The following is an 18,084-nucleotide window of genomic DNA, read 5'->3' as shown; positions in this document are numbered from 1 at the left end:
TCAGACTATACTGCAAAGCCACAGTCATCAAGACAGTATGGTATTGGCAGAAAGACAGAAATATAGATCAATGGAACAGAATAGAAAGCCCAGAGATAAATCCACAAACCTATGGTCACCTTATCTTCGACAAAGGAGGCAAGGATATACAATGGAAGAAAGACAACCTCTTTAACAAGTGGTGTTGGGAAAACTGGTCAACCACTTGTAAAAGAATGAAACTAGAACACTTTCTAACACCATACACAAAAATAAACTCAAAATGGATTAAAGATCTAAATGTAAGACCAGAAACAATAAAACTCCTAGAGGAGAACATAGGCAAAACACTCTCCGACATAAATCACAGCAGAATCCTCTATGACCCACTTCCCAGAATATTAGAAACAAAAGCAAAAATAAACAAATGGGACCTAATGAAACTTAAAAGCTTTTTCACAACAAAGGAAACTAAGCAAGATGAAAAGACAGCCCTCAGATTGGGAGAAAATAATAGCAAATGAAGCAACAGACAAAGGATTAATCTCAAAAATATACAAGCAACTCCTCCAGCTCAACTCCAGAAAAATAAATGACCCAATCAAAAAATGGGCCAAAGAACTCAACAGACATTTCTCCAAGGAAGACATACAGATGGCTAACAAACACATGAAAAGATACTCAACATCACTCATTATCAGAGAAATGCAAATCAAAACCACAATGAGGTACCATTACAAGCCAGTCAGGATGGCTGCTATCCAAAAGTCTACAAGCAATAAATGCTGGAGAGGGTGTGGAGAAAGGGGAACCCTCTTACACTGTTGGTGGGAATGCAAACTAGTACAGCCGCTATGGAAAACAGCGTGGAGATTTCTTAAAAAACTGGAAATAGAACTGCCATATGACCCAGCAATCCCACTTCTGGGCATACACACCGAGGAAACCAGATCTGAAAGAGACACGTGTACCCCAGTGTTCATCGCAGCACTGTTTATCATAGCCAGGACATGGAAGCAACTTAGATGCCCATCAGCAGACGAATGGATAAGGAAGCTGTGGTACATATACACCATGGAATATTACTCAGCCATTAAAAAGAATTCATTTGAATCAGTTCTAATGAGATGGATGAAACTGGAGCCCATTATACAGAGTGAAGTAAGCCAGAAAGATAAAGACCATTACAGTATACTAACACATATATATGGAATTTAGAAAGATGGTAACGATAACCCTGTATGCAAAACAGAAAAAGAGACACAGATGTATAGAACAGACTTTTGGACTCTGTGGGAGAAGGCGAGGGTGGGATGTTTCAAGAGAACAGCATCAAAACATGTATATTATCTAGGGTGAAACAGATCACCAGCCCAGGTTGGATGCATGAGACAAGTGCTCAGACCTGGTGCACTGGGAAGATCCAGAGGGATCGGGTGGAGAGGGAGGTGGGAGGGGGGATCGGGATGGGGAACACATGTATATCCATGGCTGATTCATGTCAATGCATGACAAAAACCACTACAATTTTGTGAAGTAATTAGCCTCCAACTAATAAAAATAAATTAATTAAAAAAAAGAGAAGCTGTGTCTGCAGGTGGTGTCCACTAGGGTCGTCTGGTGACTGCCGTCTCTGCATCTTCATGGCTTGCTGTCAGATTGGCTTCTGCTCCACTTCCAGATTTCTTGTTGCTTCTGCTCCATCTCCTGTTTGGAGCCTTAGTCTCCTTACTTCTTCATCTGCAGACTCACTGCTTCTTTTGGGCTCAGATAATGAGGCAACTATGCCTGTGGCATCCTGGTACTTCCTAGGATCTTGTCTTCACGACTTTAACCCAAAGGCTCTTGAATCAGACTGTTGGTTTCTTTCTGCTTCCTGTTTTAAAAAATCATTTTTATTTTTAAAGTGCATTGTTGTTATTTTAAAATTTTTGTTTATTTATTTATTTTTGGTTGTGCTGTGTGAGGGCTTTCTCTGGTTGTGGCAAGTGGGGCTGCTCTCTAATTGAAGTGCAAGGGTTTCTCATTGCGGTGGCTTCTCTCATTGGCTGAGCAGGGCTCTAGGGCGCACAGGCTTCAGTAGTTGTGGCGCATGTGGGCTCATTTGCCTAGAGACATGTGCCATCTTAGTTCCCAGGCTAGGAATCCAATCCATGTCCCCTGCACTGGCAGGTGGATTCCCAACCACTGGACCACTAGTGAAGTTACAGCTGATGAACCTACATTGACACGTCATTATTTTCCAAAGTCTGTAGCTTACATCAGGGATCATGGTGCTTATGCTTTTGGAAAAATGTGTAATGACATGTACCCATGATCATGTATCATGTGAAGTAATTTTGCTGCCTAAAAATCCTCTGTGCTCTGCCTGATTTTCTCTTCCTCCTAAACCCTGACAGCCATGAATCTTTTCCTGTCTCCATAGTTTTGCCTTTTACAGAATATCATGTAGTTAGAATCATGCAGTAAGTGGCCTTTTAGATTAGCTTCTCTCACTTAGTAATATGCATTTAAGATACCTCCTTATTTTTTCATGGCTTGATACTTCATTTCTTTTTAGTGCTGAGTAATTTTCCATTGTCTGTATGTACCACAGTTTATTTCTCCATCTGCCTTTTGAAGGACATCTTTCTTGATTGCCTCCAGGTTTTTGGCCACTTTTTACAAAGTAATTTAGCAGCAATTATGCTGAGACTCAGGTAGTTTGGAAGACATTTCAAATATTTAAATGAGTCAATTCTTTCCCTCCTTCTAACAGATCATTAAAAAAAAAAAAAGCCTGTGGTTGGTAGATTTTCATTCTGACTGTATTCTAGAGTCACTGGGAGGCTCTTAAAAATACTCTGATGCTGGGATCCATTTCAAGGAATTCTAAATTAATTGTTTGAATTGTTTTATGTGTAGCCAGGATTGAGAATGATTTATCTTTTCTATTGGAGCACATTTTGCATAGAACTCATCCTTGTTGGTACCATGAACACTTCATTTGCCTTAGAAATCAGATATTCTGCTCTGATAAGGCAGTTGATTAGTAACTCTTTTTCTTATAACTTTTTTATCTTTTCTCTGTGGTAACAACCAGAATTATGAGGACCTCAATTGAATCAAAATTTATTCAAGTGTATGAGACAATTTTAAGCTATTTTTTTTTCAGGAAAATCTTGTCCTTAGCAAAGGTGTTTTTGAGACTCATGGCCATGTGGAAATAAAATAAGCCTTTGCCCTAGTGAGAATAAAAACATTACGCATCACTAGGGGCAACTGTGGGGCAACTGTGTAATGAGCATCATACAGAACTCTATGACATATACTATTTAAAATTCTTTTCTTTAGAGCTGCAGTTTGAATCTGTCATCAATGTGAGTGTGAGAATTATTTTCAAGAGAGGGAGGGATTCTATCTTGAGACAGAATAATGAGTAAGAATCAGTGGCTGAGGTCCCAGTGATAACATCAAAATTTGTACAGAAGGGAGAAGGGTTTAGGATGGTGATTTTGTGTGAAGGGTTGGAGAGTTGGGGGTTGCCTTGGAGCAGTGCTTGCATAGCAACCACACAATTTTCATTTCCATCGTATGTTCATTTGGGGTGACCTTGGCAGTGGGTCCCTGGAGTTTATAGGGGTTTAGAGCCTTTCAGGCACCCAAGACAGCATCATTGTGAGAAAGGGAGTTAGAAGAAAAGTACGTAGCCATTGATTATGACACGGAGACATTTCAGTAGAACATGAAAAGGAAGTTGTTTTGATAACAAGTATCTGATCAAGGTTTTAGTAATTTTTTAGAACATACAGTTGAAGACATTTCTCCATAATGTTTGTAAGTCCCCTGATACAGGACCCGTGTAATAAAGTTTTATTTTAGCTCATATTCTTTGGCTGACTAGAATGGCTATTGTTCATTCATTTTTTGCTGACTTTTCTGCTGCTAATTCTTCTCCAGTTTTCTCTGTCCTTCTGGGTTTGTGTCATTAAAAAACTTTCCTCAGTGGTTTTGGGAGGAAGTTGAGACAAAGAGGTGTGTCAGTCTTCCATTTTTCTCCATATGACTTTAGGGTCCTTCATGGTCCTGCTCTGTATCTAGATATTTGTGTATTTCTCTCTGTTAGCAGAAACGCCATTGTCATGGACGTAAATGAGGCCAGGATGGATTGGACTGAGCTTGTTACCTGGAGTGGCTGAAAGATGACATATTCTGAGAGGTAAACACACGTTGTAAGAAAGAGGAGCATCCACATCACATGAAAAGCAAGAAAACCGAAGGCACAGAAAGAGAGATTGGGGGCAGGTCAGGAACGGATGCCCGAGGAGGGTCAGGCCAGAGGTGTCAGGGTCCAGGAGATCGCAACCAAATCAAGGACCTCAGTAACTCACTCTGATTGGCCAGAAGACCTAGAGTGATTTAAAGGCTCAAAGACTGGCCATTCTGGTTGTCAGCCTTAGGGCTCATGTATTTATAAATGGAGTGTTTATGAATCCCTAATGGGAAAGGATTTGAGGGGAAGCACAATACTCAGCTTACTGAGGATCCACTCTAACAGCCTTCAGGAGGTTATGAAAAAGTTAGCATTGCCTTAGTTTTTTTTTTTTTGGTGAATAATATTTGTTAGAATTAAAACAAGCACTACCAGTCTTCTGCCTCTGCTTTAGACGCTCCTTGTTAGGGAGCCAGCAGGGCTCACCTGACCCTGAGCAGTGTGATTTGCTGGAGTAGAGGGCTGGTTGAGTTTGCAGTAATGTGTGCCTCCGTGTGGCTAAAGAAAAGGACTTGCTTAGGTGTCAATCATAGGATGTTAAAGCTGAATGGAACCTTTTGAGGGAGGGCAGATTGGGTTCATTGTAAGGATCATCTCTGACCAGTTGGCAGAGGCTGCTAAGAACATAGGGTTAGAAAATACTCCAAGGTCCTGTCTAGACTGAAAAAGAGCCATGGTCCATTAGAGTGTCTGTTGGGCAGGGGATGGCACATGGATGGGCATGGCCATATCTGCAGCAGGATTTTTCCAGGCCCAGTTCTCATCCAGTAATTTAATATGTGTGGAAACTGAGGCTCAGAGATGTGGTGATATTTAGAGGTCATCTACTTATTGCTTTGTGTCAAAATGTTGAGAACTTAAATATTCTGCCTTCAAGAGGGTTAGCTGTCTCATTACCTTGTCACATGGCTAGGTTTTCCAGTTCATACATATAATAAATATTTATTGGAGGCCTACTTGGTTTCCAGCCCTGAAAAAGGAGCTGAATATACATCAGTGGGTAAAAACACTAAGTCTGTGTCCTCACTAGCCTTACATTTTGGGAAGGAGCTGGATTACTAATTACTGGGAGAAAGCAGGAAATTTTTGCTTTCTGGGATAGGATACTTGAAGATAAGTCATGATGAAAGGAAATCTGGGGACAAATCCCTAGCATAGGTATATTTTAGGATGGCTGGGGCTGTGTAGTAAAGGGCATAGGCTCTCTAGAACAGTTAAGTGAAGTGAAGTGAAAGTTGCTCAGTCATGTCTGACTCTTTGCGACCACATGGAGTATATAGTCCATGGAATTCTCAAGGCCAGAATACTGGAGTGGGTAGCCTTTCCTTTCTCCAGAGGGTCTTCCCAACCCAGGGATTGAACCCAGGTCTCCCGCATTGCAGGCAGGTTCTTTACCAGCGGAGTCACAAAGGAAGCCCCTTTAGCAGTCAAAAGGGTACCAGAAATCTCATCTCTTAAGACTCCATGCTTTCCTTGCTGTCCGCATTCATGTCAAGCTCACTTCTTCCTCAGGACCCTTTCACTTGCTGATCCCTTTGCCTGGATATCCAAATGGCATTCCTTTACTTTCTTCAAGTCTCTGTCAAAAATCCCCTTAGGAGAGAGGCTTTCCCTGGCCTCCATGGTACAGAAAAGCAGAAGGCAGCTGCAAGGGGAGAGCTTAGGGCACAACTTTTACTGGGGTTTCCATTATGATTGGCTAGTTTGAGAAACCGGAACTTTGCAGGTAGAAGATGGGGTCATGCATGCATTCACCAGGTTCTGCATCCGCATAGACCATCTCAAGTGCTATGATGAACTCTCATGTTCTATGGGAGGGAAGTGGTTTTCAGCCAGGAAAACTGCTTAGAGGATTGAAGATTTTTGGAGCTGAACTGGGACTTTGGCAGGAAAATAATGGAGATAAAGAAGGGAGATTCCTGGCAGAGAAGCACCTCTGGGTTTGTTTCAGGGAGAGTTTGAGAGACCTATAGTGTATTACAGGGGTGAGAGATGCCCGAGGGCAGAGGGCATTGCCTGCCAGGCTGAAATGTTTTGATTTTCTGTGTTCATGCAGAGGAGCTATGCAAGAATGGCACATCTGGGAAGGACTCTAGAGGTAATTGAGTTCTTGTTCTTTGTGTTATACAGGAGGAAATTGAGGCCTCAGTTTACACAAGTGCTAAATGGCCAACATCAGGCAATTGTGGAAGGGGCAAAATTTGAGAGATTGGCAAGCTCTTGTGATAAACACTGGTGGGTTGGGGCTAAGGGTCCCTGGGTGGGGAAGGGAGCTACCCTGGATACAGGCTCCAGTCTGGGGCAAGGGAGGTCCTGGTACACCAGCAGGGGCTAAGGAAACAAGCTGAGGCAGGAGCTGCACTGTGCCCTGTTGCACGAGGTCAGCAAAGGAAGAATTAACAAAATGGCTCAGAAGACCTGAAAAGAGGCAGGAGAGACTGAGACCATCTAGTGCAGAGAAGTCAAGGCAGGAGAGGATTTACAGTAGACGGTGGTCAAGGGTTCAAAGAAATTCATAGTTTGGGTTAGTTGTGGAGCAAGGAAATGGCTTTCTGTATCACTGCTGTGAGAGGCACCCAGACTGCAAGAGGGGATGGGCACCCCAGAGAATTCCAGATGTTGGCTGAGGTCAAGGAAAAGAGAGAGGATGGGCTCTTGTGCGAGTAACAAGTTAAAGAATGTATCTTTAGGAGAAGGGAGATGTATTTTTGGCTCAAGAGAATAAACTAATCTTGCATAATGAGTTTAAAGTTTTATTTTTCTTTTATCTCTGAGCTTTAGGTCTTTCATCTTGAAACCAGGGATTGAAAAGAATCTATGTTATAGGCTTATGAGGATTAAGTGGGAAAACACACAAATAATGTTTAGCACAGTGCCTGGCACATTATAAACATATAATACATGGTAGTTATTTTTTTAACATTTTTATTTGCTTACTTATTTGGCTGCTTTGGGTCTTAGTTGTAGCAAGTAGGATCTTCAGTCTTTGTTGTGGCGTGTGGGATCTTTAGCTGCAGCATGTGGGATCTAGTTTCCTGACCAGGGATTGAACCCAGACCCTTGCACTGGGAGCTAGGAGTCTTAGCCACTGGACCACCAGGTAAGTCCCCATGGTAGTTATTTTTAATATTTTATTTCTACAAGCTTGTGAAGGGCTCATCTCAGAATCTTGAGGCATTTTAAATCTTGGTATCATATATTTATCATTTTATGGAGTCCAGTTGATAAAGAAGTACAATTTCATATATTTTGAAGGACGGAGCTGGAAATAGGCCCAAAGATAATTTCTTTTTCTCTCTCACGTACCTGTGGAAGTTATGGATTTTAATTAAGTGCTATTGTGTGAGCCAAATTGCCTCCTCATGGGTGCTGGTCAGAGTTCGTATCTTGAGGGAGAATTTGGTTTTGGATTTATTACTTACATCTGCAAGAGGAGTAAGTAAGAGTAAGAACAGAACACTCTCTGATAAGCAACTTGACTATTTTTTCATTTTGATCTGAAACCTGTAATCCAAGATTGAGGCAACTTTTCTCAATTTTTTTTAACTTTTCCATAGGCTGGAATGCTCTTATTTAAGCAAAGATAAATCATAGATGATAAAGAGAATTTTCTTTTGAAGGATTCCACCTCTTTTCTTTTTGATGCAAATTTTGTGAAAAAGAGCCCCCAAAAGTGGGGAACTGCCAGGAAACCAAGGCACAAAATCTTTTTAAAGAAGACACCTGTGATGCCAGCTAGAGAGTAGGGCCACATGGAGCGGAAAGGAATTAGTTACAGCCCTAAAACAGGGATAAACGCATCTGGTGTCAGATTAACTTCAGCAAACAATCTTGCTTAGTCTGAAGCACTCTGACTCAACGGCATGCTGATTTCAGTGTGAAAAACAGATGTGTAAAGGCGACTTCTCAATAAGCAAAATGGGGTTGGGTGCATCTTATGTGGACATAAAGCAGTGTCTTAAAATCATGATGTTGAGTACAATGATAAGAAAAGAGATTTCTAATACAATTCCACTGTGTAACTTACACTAAAGCCTTTGACTGTGTGGGTCACAACAAACTGTGGAAAATTCTTAAAGAGCTGGGAATACCAGACCACCTTACCTGCCTCCTGAGAAACCTGTATGCAGGGCAACAAGCAACAATAGAACTGGACATGGAACAACGGACTTGTTCCAGATTGGGAAAGGGGTATGTCAAGGCTGTATATTGTCACCTTGCTTATTTAATTTCTATGCAAAGTACATCTGTGACATGACAGGCTCAGTGAAGCACAAGCTGGAATCAAGATTGCCAGGAGAAATATCAATAATTTCAGATATGCAGATGACACCACCCTATGTCAGAAAGTGAAGAGGAGCTGTAAAGAGCCTTTTGATGAGTGTATAGGAGGAGAGTGAAAAAGCTGGCTTAAAATTCAACATTCAGAAAACTAAGATGATGGCATATGGTCCCATCACTTCATGGCAAATAGATGGGGAAACAATAGAAACAGTGAGAGATTTTATTTTCTTGGGCTCCAAAATCACTGCAGATGGTAACTGCAGCCATGAAATTAAAAGATGCTTGCTCCTTGGAAGAAAAGCTATGACCGACCTCGACAGCATATTAAAAAGCAGAAGCATTACTTTACCAACAAAGGTTGGTCTAGTCAAACCTATGGTTTTTCCATAGTCATATATGGATGTGAGAGTTGGGCCATAAAGAAGGCTGAGCACTGATAAACTGATGCTTTTGAACTGTGGTGTTGGAGAAGACTCTTGAGAATCCCTTGGACTGCAAGGAGATCCAACCAGTCAACCCTAAAGGAAATCAATCCTGAATGTTCATTGGAAGGAATGATGCTGAAGCTGAAACTCTAGTACTTTGGCCACCTGGTGTGAAGAGCTCACCCATTAGAAAAGACCCTGATGCTGGGAAATTTGAAGGCAGGAGGAGAAGGGGATGACAGAAGACGAGATGGTTGGATGGCCTCACCGACTCAATGGACATGAGTTTGAGCAAGCTCCAGGAGTTGGTGATGGACAGGGAGGCCTGGCATGCTGCAGTCCATGACTGAGCAACTGAACAACAACAAATGTAATTTAAAGCCACATATGCGCACAAAGGGGCTTCTCAGGTAGTGCTAGTGGTAAAAGAACCCACTTGCCAATGCAGGAGACATAGAAGATGCTGGTTCGATCCTTGGATCTGGAAAATCCCCTGGAGGAGGGCATGGCAACCCACTCTGGTATTTTTGTCTGGAGAATCCCATGCAGGAGGAGCCTGATGGGCTGCAGTCCATAGAGGTGCAGAGTTGGACACGACTGAAGCGACCTAGTACTCACACATGCATATGCATACAAAGCAGCCCTACTCATTTCTACAGGGATACATGCACATTTAAGGACATATCTCTAACATGTTAGAGAGGTTGCCTAAGGAATAATGCAGTTGAGTGTGGGGATCAGAAATGAGAGGACAAAAATAAAAAGGAGGAAAAAAAAACAAGAGAGGGGATTTGCACAGACTGATAATGACAATGTGCTGTGAATTGAGTATGAATTTAAGAAGTCTTTTAGTTGCTGGTCTTTTTTTTGTTGTTGCTCTATAATAAGTCTGGTGCAAAGGCAAGTATGTTTGGGAAAACATGATGTCCTAGAGGTAACATGGCTTTCAAGGGATTCTTCAGAGCAGTTTGTGTTGGCTTCTTGAGGTGAAAACAAAGAGACTGTTGTTCAGTTGCTTAGTCCTGACTGAGTCTCTGCGACACAGGGAGTGTAGCTCTCCAGGCTCCGCTGTCCATGGCAAGAATACTGGAGTGGTTTGCCATTGCCTTCTCAGAGAATCTTCCCAACCCAGGGACTGAACCCAGGTCTCCTGCATTGGAGGCAGTTCTTTACTGTCTGAGCCACCAGAGAAGGTGTAATTTCCTCCAAATGTCGGATGCAGGGTGCCACCCGCAGCAGCACTCCAGGGGACGTTCTGCACACGAGGGGGAATGGCTCCAACCTGCCTACTTGAGCTGAAACCCAGAGCCGGACTCCTTCAAGGGTTTTTCAGGGGCTGTATCCCAAGATACTTTACAACTAATGTTTAGACCTCATTCTGGTGGAAAAGTTATTTTATGAGGATTAAAACAGGCTGAGAACTGGCATTTTACATTTAGAGAAATATGAATATATGAGGGAACGGATGAAATATTTTAAGTAGTTCATAGTTAAAATTTTTTCATCCTTAAGTTGCTTGCTTCAACTTCAGCTTATTTATGGGTCTATAAGAGTTATTGGCACGAGTTTCAGCTTTAATCTGTATGGTATGGTCTGCCTGCTCTATCAGGATTCTCAAAGTCTGGTCCCTAGACCAGCAGCATCAGTATGGAACTTGTTGGAAATGCAGATATGTAGGCCTCACCAGAACCTCCTAAACCAGAAACTCTGGTGCTGAAGCCAAACCATCTGTGGTTTACCAAGTCCTTCAGGTGATTCTGGGCAGTTAAAGTTCTAGAAGCACTGATCTGGACTCCTCTTTCTTAAACTTGGCTGTACAGGCTTTAATTTATTATAACCTGCCAACTTTTTCTAAGTGGAGGAGTTTTGAAAAGACTGCCTAGGCCCAGATCAAACCCGAGACACTTCACATCAGAATATCTGGGAGGTAGAGCCCAGGCACCAGTATTTCTTAAGTCTGCCCTGATGGTTCTAATGTGCTGCCACGTTAGAGAACCGCTGATCTAGACTAGGGCTTCTCCAGCTTTCACGTGCACCTGAAGCGACTGGGGTCTTGTTAAAATGCAGATTCCCATTGAGTAGGCCTGGGGTGGGGCCTAAGCTTCTGCATTTTTTAGAAGCCTCCAGGGCATACTAATGCTTCTGGGTTGCCAGCCACATTTGGAGAAATAGGATCTGGGGATCAGAGGAAAGAGCATTAACCAAGGGGTCAGTGGACGTGGCTGCCATCTTGCTTGGACTGTCACCTTAATTCTTCTAAGGCCCAACATTTGTTCTGTCTTACCTACCTCCTCGGGATGTTGAGAAAACTGAATGAATAATGCAGAGTTGTTTTCTTGAACATGTGCACATATCTCATGAATTTAGAGTGTGTGTGGATAAACATTTAAATTTTTTAATAGTTGTGAATTTATTGTTATGAGTACTTTACTTAGATCAAATGTTATTGGCCTTCAGTATATAGTAGCTCTAAAGCTGCCCTTTAAAAGACTAAATTTAGAAAGCAAGGCCATTTAAATAAATAATAGTAGAGATAGTTGACAGAGCAAAATTATGAGGATAGGATGAGAGTGACTCACATTTGAGAAGTGCTGAGAAAGGAGATGCAAAAGAGACTGTGAGGGCTAAAAAGAAAAGTAGCGATTGATTCTGATGAGTTAAATGAGTTGATATGTTAGATCATTAGGGATTAGGCATTCTGCAACACTCACGTACTTGGTTGCTAGAATCATTATTTATTTAGAAAATATTGATTGATTTCTGCTTTGCATTAGATATTCTCTTGGTCACTGGGGACCAAGAAAATTAGAGGAGGATCAGAGGATCAGATGAAATAAACAAGTCTGCACTTTTAAATTTAATATTTCACTATAAAATATGAAAAAAAGGCTTGCTCACTAACAGCAAGGAAAGCTGTCCTAACAACAATGACTCTTTTATACACAAATAAAAATCCAGTGGAGTTGAAAGTCTCAATTCTGACGGCGTCTAATGGATAGATTTCATTTACTGGATGTGGGGAACAGAGCTGGGCTCCAGTGCCTGGGTTCATTTCTTGAACTTGCTGAATGCCTTTGTGTGCTATGATGCCAAAACATCTTGTGAGAGAGCGTGGGGACAGCACTCAATGAACCTGGAATAGAAGTCACTGACTCTGACTCAAAATAAGGATTTTCTGAGATTTCTAAATGAGGAGGCAAGAATATAGTATAGTTCATCAATACCTTGCAATCCCAGGCCTCTGCCCTTGGATGTGAGTGGCAATTGTCTATTGATCATCTTCCCTTTCATTTACTTAGGGCTTTGGGAATATATAACTGAACCTTCTTTGGGTTTCAGTGTCCTCACCCATCAAATTATAGAATTGGGCAGTCACTAGACTCCCTAAAGGCATAACATTTTGGTATCTAGGACTTTAAATTTGAGAAGGAGTGTCTAGTGGAGTATACATAAACAAGAGTGGAGGGCTTATTAAAAGTGTAGTTATACACTGAATTATAAGATTTCCATTTTTTTTTAAGATTTCCATTTTCTATTAATATCTTTGCTCAATCAGGGTTTGTAATCTTACCTGATTATGGCATCTGGAGGAATGAGCAGATTAAAAATAAAAGTGAGATAAAACAAGATGTTATTTGAACTTAGAACTTAATACTTCTGGTTATTTGATTTGAGAAGGTTAAAGCTATTGGAAATGTGTCCTGAATTGGGTCTATTCAGACAAAGTAAACATAGAGTCACTGTGAGATGAATTTAATCAATTTAGCCAATAAAAGGGGCTTCCCAGGTGGCTCTAGTGGTAAGGAACCTGCCTGCCAATGCAGATAGATGTAAGGGATGTGGGTTCAATCCCTGGGTTGGGAAGATCCCCTGGAGGAGAGCACGGCCACCCACTCTAGTATTCTCGCCTAGAGAATCCCATGGACAGAGGAGCCTGGCGGGTTACAGTCCATAGGGTCACAAAGAGTCCAACTCTACTGAAGTGACTTAGCACGCACATGCATGCATGCAGTCAATAAAAAGGAGAGTTTAAACTCCTTCTTTCATCAATACACATATATGAAGGGACAGACAAAATTTTCCAACCTTAATTGTAGGGTTTGGGGAATTGAAATTCATCCACAATTGCTTGCACCTCTCCACGCCAGCTTACTTGCATACGGAAAGCAGAAGGGCTTTACCAAGGCAGATCTCCCTAGCCAAGCCTCCCTCGCCTGTAACCTGCCATCCGCAGACAGCAGTCTGAGATTTATCTTATCTTAAACAAGACAGAGCCATGGGGAGGATGGAGCCCTGATGACTTTGTTGCTCTGTGTGGAAAAGAAACAGACTGAGTGAATTTGTACATGATCCCTAAGGAGAAAGCATCTTTGTGCTGTATTTCTTTTTGTCCTGGAGATCCTGAAAGTAAGCTAGTTGGAAGAGGCAGTTCATAAAGTTTGGACTTGTTTGAGTTTGGGGAAGAGCCTTGATTACAAAGGAGTAGGTGCTTTATTTATATACACCAGATGTAACACAGGATTCCCTAGTCTATTTTTCCAGAAACTGGGAGCCTCTGGTGAAAATCAGCTTGTCTCAAATGGGAGTCATTCCTCATCGATCACCAGAGCCTGATATGAACATTTCCTCCCCAGAATTTGCTGGAATCTATGTATTAACTTCAAATGATGACAAACTAATTGCACTGGTTTCCTGTCCTGGGCACAGTCTTTCTGCAGATACTAGGGGAAATCAACCTTTCTGATGAGCCAGCTTGTTTTTCTTTGCTGACATGGGCCAACAACCTTGCACTTAACAGTTCTTACTGTAAGTGGTGCTGTTGGACCATTTTCCTGTGTACACTTCCAATCAGTACCTAAGTGCATTTAGAGGATGATCAGAAAGATTGTTCCTTTTGGCTAGTAGCATAAGCTGTCTTCATTTCATAACCTCTTCCTCCTGAGATATGCGGAGGCAGCTCTGTCTCCTAGTTTGCAATCCTGAGATTTCTCTAGGATGTGATAAAAAAAATTTAAATAAACCAGCAGGGATGAGTTAATGGTACCTACTGCATATACCTGTCTGTTCTAACCTAAGAGAAGGTAAGGGGTTTTGAGAAAACCTAGGAGCTATGGCAGACAATACTATAGATAGTGTGGGGAAGTGGCGGGGGGGGGGACTACGGATTACAGAAAGTTAATTGATCATTTATATATAAAAGAAGTTTTAATAAAAGGCGCTCAGAAAGGTGCAGAAAAAGGAGAAAAGATTTGCCTTGATGATTAGCCAGGAGAAGTCATTATGGGCTAATTACATGTATGTAAGTCATACTTGTATATATATATAGCTGCATATATGTGTATGTTATTTTTATAATTAGCAAATGGATTTACTTCCTTTTCCCCTGGCGGGCTCCCTTGCATTTAACAGCTCATCCCTGAACACCGAAGGACAGCCGAGCCTCGTAACCCCTGTTCCAGGAGGGTTTGCATGTAAACATCGCTTGTCTACGCAGCTCACTGTTTAGAGAAAATGTGTCACATTTGAAAACTGTGACTCTTTTTTTTTTTGCTATACTTATTTCATAAACTTAAGAGACATATGACTTGTTATTTTCATGGAGAAGTGAGTTTAGTGGCTGTTGTAATCGATAAATTTATTTTTCCTCCAGTGCCATCAGCTAAGGCACTGCAGCAAGAATGAGAGGATGACCAGTGCCCCTGCAGGGCATATTTGAACTGTTTACATTTGAAAATGTAAGAACTTGAGTCTGGGGCAATCTGGCAGGAGAAGGCTGGTATACTTGGTTTCCTTCTGTCACACTTTTGGTGGAATGGATTAGACTTTTAAATCAGGAAATTCAGCAAGATGAGTTAAGCCTTTGCACAAAAGCCGTGGAAGATTCCCAGCTGGTTGGGGGTACAATATGGAAATGTCTTGCTAAATTAGGGTCTGGTGGAATGTTGCTCTCCTGGCAGCCAGGCTCTGTTTCTCAGCAAGCAGTCTGTGGGCTGCATGTAGGCTGGAGCACGCTGAGAGCATAAGCATCGCCTTGCTTGTGGAAGACTTGGTGGTTCAGATGTTTTCCATTAGAAACTGGGCGTGGGCTTTTTCAATTTAAACTAAAGCAGCAGTTCTAGTAGGAAGAAACTCCCCGATCTGTGTCTTCTGTTTCTGGATGCCGTTCCTCAGAGAGCCAGATTTCAGCAGAAAGAGTTGTTAATGGTGGACTTCGGGCAACGGAAACCCCATGGGAGGAACAGGAAAGATGGAGAAAGAGGGGGTACTGTCATGATCTTCAACACTTTAGTAGAGGCTGTTGATGTTACAATAATCAGTCAAGATGAACAAAGGCTCTCACTTTGGATGAAAATGTTACCTTCCCTTGCAGTTTCAGGTAACTGAGTTCTAAGCCTTACATAACCACACATTTTCCTACCTGATGGCCGATTTTTCTGGTTGTACAAGCAGTGTCCAAGTGATCAGGCAAAGCTGGTTCCAGAACAAATATTTTATACTGTACTGAGACAATCACAAGCTCTTGCCAAGGTAAGGCCTGATCTTTCCTTTCCCTCCATCATATAATTTCTGTGTGTTAGGTATGAACTTCCTCTTGGTTTGGAGGATTGACTCTTATTTAACCTGAATGAAGCTCTTAATATCCTTTTTCAGACAGAAACACAATTTGACTCCTGGTTCCTGAGTTCGTATTCATGTTTCTTGCTGCTGGATACCTGGGGCTTTTCTGCCAGAGGGCTAGGTGTTGCTGTCCTCCAGGCTGTGCTCTCTCCAGAACTGTGGCATGGGGGGAGGGGGCTGCTACTGAGAACTCAGGATACAGATGGGCGGGTGTGGAGGTGGGTGATCCTGGGAAACTCAGAACCTGCAGATTCTTGTGTGGGAGAATTAACTGCCCACACTCTTCCTGGCAATGTGTGTGTCCTTGGTCAAAGAAGAGCCAGATGAGAATGTTAGATGAAGGGATGAAATTGATATTCGTCATCATATTAAAAGCAACTCAGATAACTAGTTTTCAGACGGTGATCAGTCTCTGATCCCTCAGTTAGGGCAGGTTGAAGGGAAAACCATGAGGTGAGTTTTCTTTGTCACATCCTACCTTGCCTCTGCTCCTCAAGGATGCCCCCTGCTCACCCAGTCTGACCCTGCCCTTCAGTGCCTTGCCTTAAGAAGGGGAACCAACAAATTTCCCAGTGTTAGCATATATTTAGTCTTTCAAGATTTTCATTTCTATTTTAATTAGGGCACTCTAGGAGAAGAGCTAAGCACTCTAAGCTCTTAAGTAAAAATCTGAAATGGTGAACTTCTTTATAACAAGGGGAGATATTTGGGGGCAAGTTGAGCTTTCCGGATGAGCGGGGAATGTGGGTGCCAGCTTCTTTGGTACCTGAAATATGCCTTCATTTTAATAGGGCAGTTCCACTTCTTCTTTTTCAAAATTTGGGACAATACTTGTAGTGGTTAGGCGATTGGAACCTGAATTTTGCTATTTACCAACTGTGTGACCTTAAATAAGTCACTTAATCACTTCAAACTTCAACTAACTTCATCACGTACAATGGTAGTAATAATGATATCTTTTCAACGAGTTTTTGTGAGCTTCAAATGGGTTATTACAAACACACACACATATATATAATTTACATGGAATATTCTTTAAGGATAGTAAAAAATCTAGAAACATTTATTTCTAGATTAATGAGATAAACAAGGGCAGTTCCCTTGGTATCTCTAATTTTCTTGAAGAGATGTCTAGTCTTTCCCATTCTGTTGTTTTCCTCTGTTTCTTTGCATTGATCGCTTAGGAAGTCTTTCTTATCTCTCCTGGCTATTCTTTGGAACTCTGCATTCAAACAGGAATATCGTTCCTTTTCTCCTTTGCTTTTCACTTCTCTTGTTTTCACAGCTATTTGTAAGGCCTCCTCAGACAACCATTTTGCCTTTTTGCAATTCTTTTCCATGCAGATGGTCTTGATCCCTGTCTCCTGTACAATGTCACGAACCTCCATCCATAGTTCATCAGGCTCTCTGTCTATCAGATCTAGTCCCTTAAATCTATTTCTCACTTCCACTGTATAATCATAAGGGATTTGATTTAGGTCATACCTGAATGGTCTAGTGGTTTTCCCTACTTTCTTCAATTGAAGTCTGAATTTGCCAACAAAGGTCCATCTGGTCAAGGCTATGGTTTTTCCAGTGGTCATGTATGGATGTGAGAGTTGGACTGTGAAGAAAGCTGAGCGCTGAAAAATTGATGCCTTTGAACTGTGGTGTTGGAGAAGACTCTTGAGAGTCCCTTGGACTGCAAGGAGATCCAACCAGTCCATCTTAAAGGAGATCAGTCCTGGGTATTCATTGGAAGGACTGATGCTGAAGCTGAAACTCCAGTACTTTGGCCACCTCATGCGAAGAGTTGACTCATTTGAAAAGACCCTGATGCTGGGAGGGGTTGAGGGCAGGAGGAGAAGAGGACGACAGAGGATGAGATGGCTGGATGGCATCATCAACTTGATGGGCATGGGTTTGGGTAGACTCTGGGAGTTGGCGATGGACAGGGAAGCCTGGTGTGCTGCGGTTCATGGGGTCGCAAAGAGTCAGACACAATTGAGCAACTGAAATGACTGAAACAAGGACAGTACTGGAACACTTCATTGCCCTTTTGTATTTTTTGAATTTTGAACCTTATGAATGGACAATTTACATAAAATTAAAATGTCCCTAAATAACTTACCAGGAATTGGATTAATATAAAGTAATGCCATCTAAATGGTGACTGTCTCTTATTCAGTGCAGGTTACTGATGAGTGCTTCATAGAGCTGGCCTCATTGAATCCTCACAAGTGTTGTGTGGGGGAGGTGTTCTAGTGGGATTCATGACTGGGATATCAAAGTAGGGACTTTGGCAGCTATATTCTGTATGTGTAATAATTTAAAAATATGTTTGTCATAAAATACTTCAAACATACAGGAAAATATGCAGAAGTATTTTTCTATTATTATTTAAAGTGTTCTGAAAGGATGGTCATAGAACTTAGTATCCAAACTGGAATACTCTTGAGAGAGAAGGGGCTGCTGTTGCTAATTATGCTTGGATAACAAATGTAAACTCAACAGCCCCAGGCAAACTGAGTCATATGGTCACCTGGA

General features: G+C 41.8%; 1 long non-coding RNA gene across 2 annotated transcripts; it reads left to right on the top strand.

Moving 5' to 3' along the window:
- Positions 1-3,214: 3,214 nt before the first annotated feature.
- Positions 3,215-16,993, top strand: LOC110149907 (uncharacterized). Of its 2 annotated transcripts, none has more exons than XR_002317569.2 (3): positions 3,215-3,338; positions 4,088-4,177; positions 14,350-16,993. It is a non-coding gene; the product is annotated as an uncharacterized lncRNA (long non-coding RNA). The 2 variants fall into 2 exon arrangements; XR_002317568.2 differs by having other exon boundaries at positions 3,307-3,338; positions 4,085-4,177.
- The last annotated feature ends 1,091 nt before the right edge of the window (positions 16,994-18,084 follow it).

This window comes from Odocoileus virginianus, chromosome 18, assembly GCF_023699985.2.
Source record: "Odocoileus virginianus isolate 20LAN1187 ecotype Illinois chromosome 18, Ovbor_1.2, whole genome shotgun sequence".
NCBI lineage: Eukaryota > Metazoa > Chordata > Mammalia > Artiodactyla > Cervidae > Odocoileus > Odocoileus virginianus.
The sequence above is the reverse complement of the archived record's forward strand: the minus strand, read 5'-3'. Positions and strand labels throughout refer to the sequence as shown.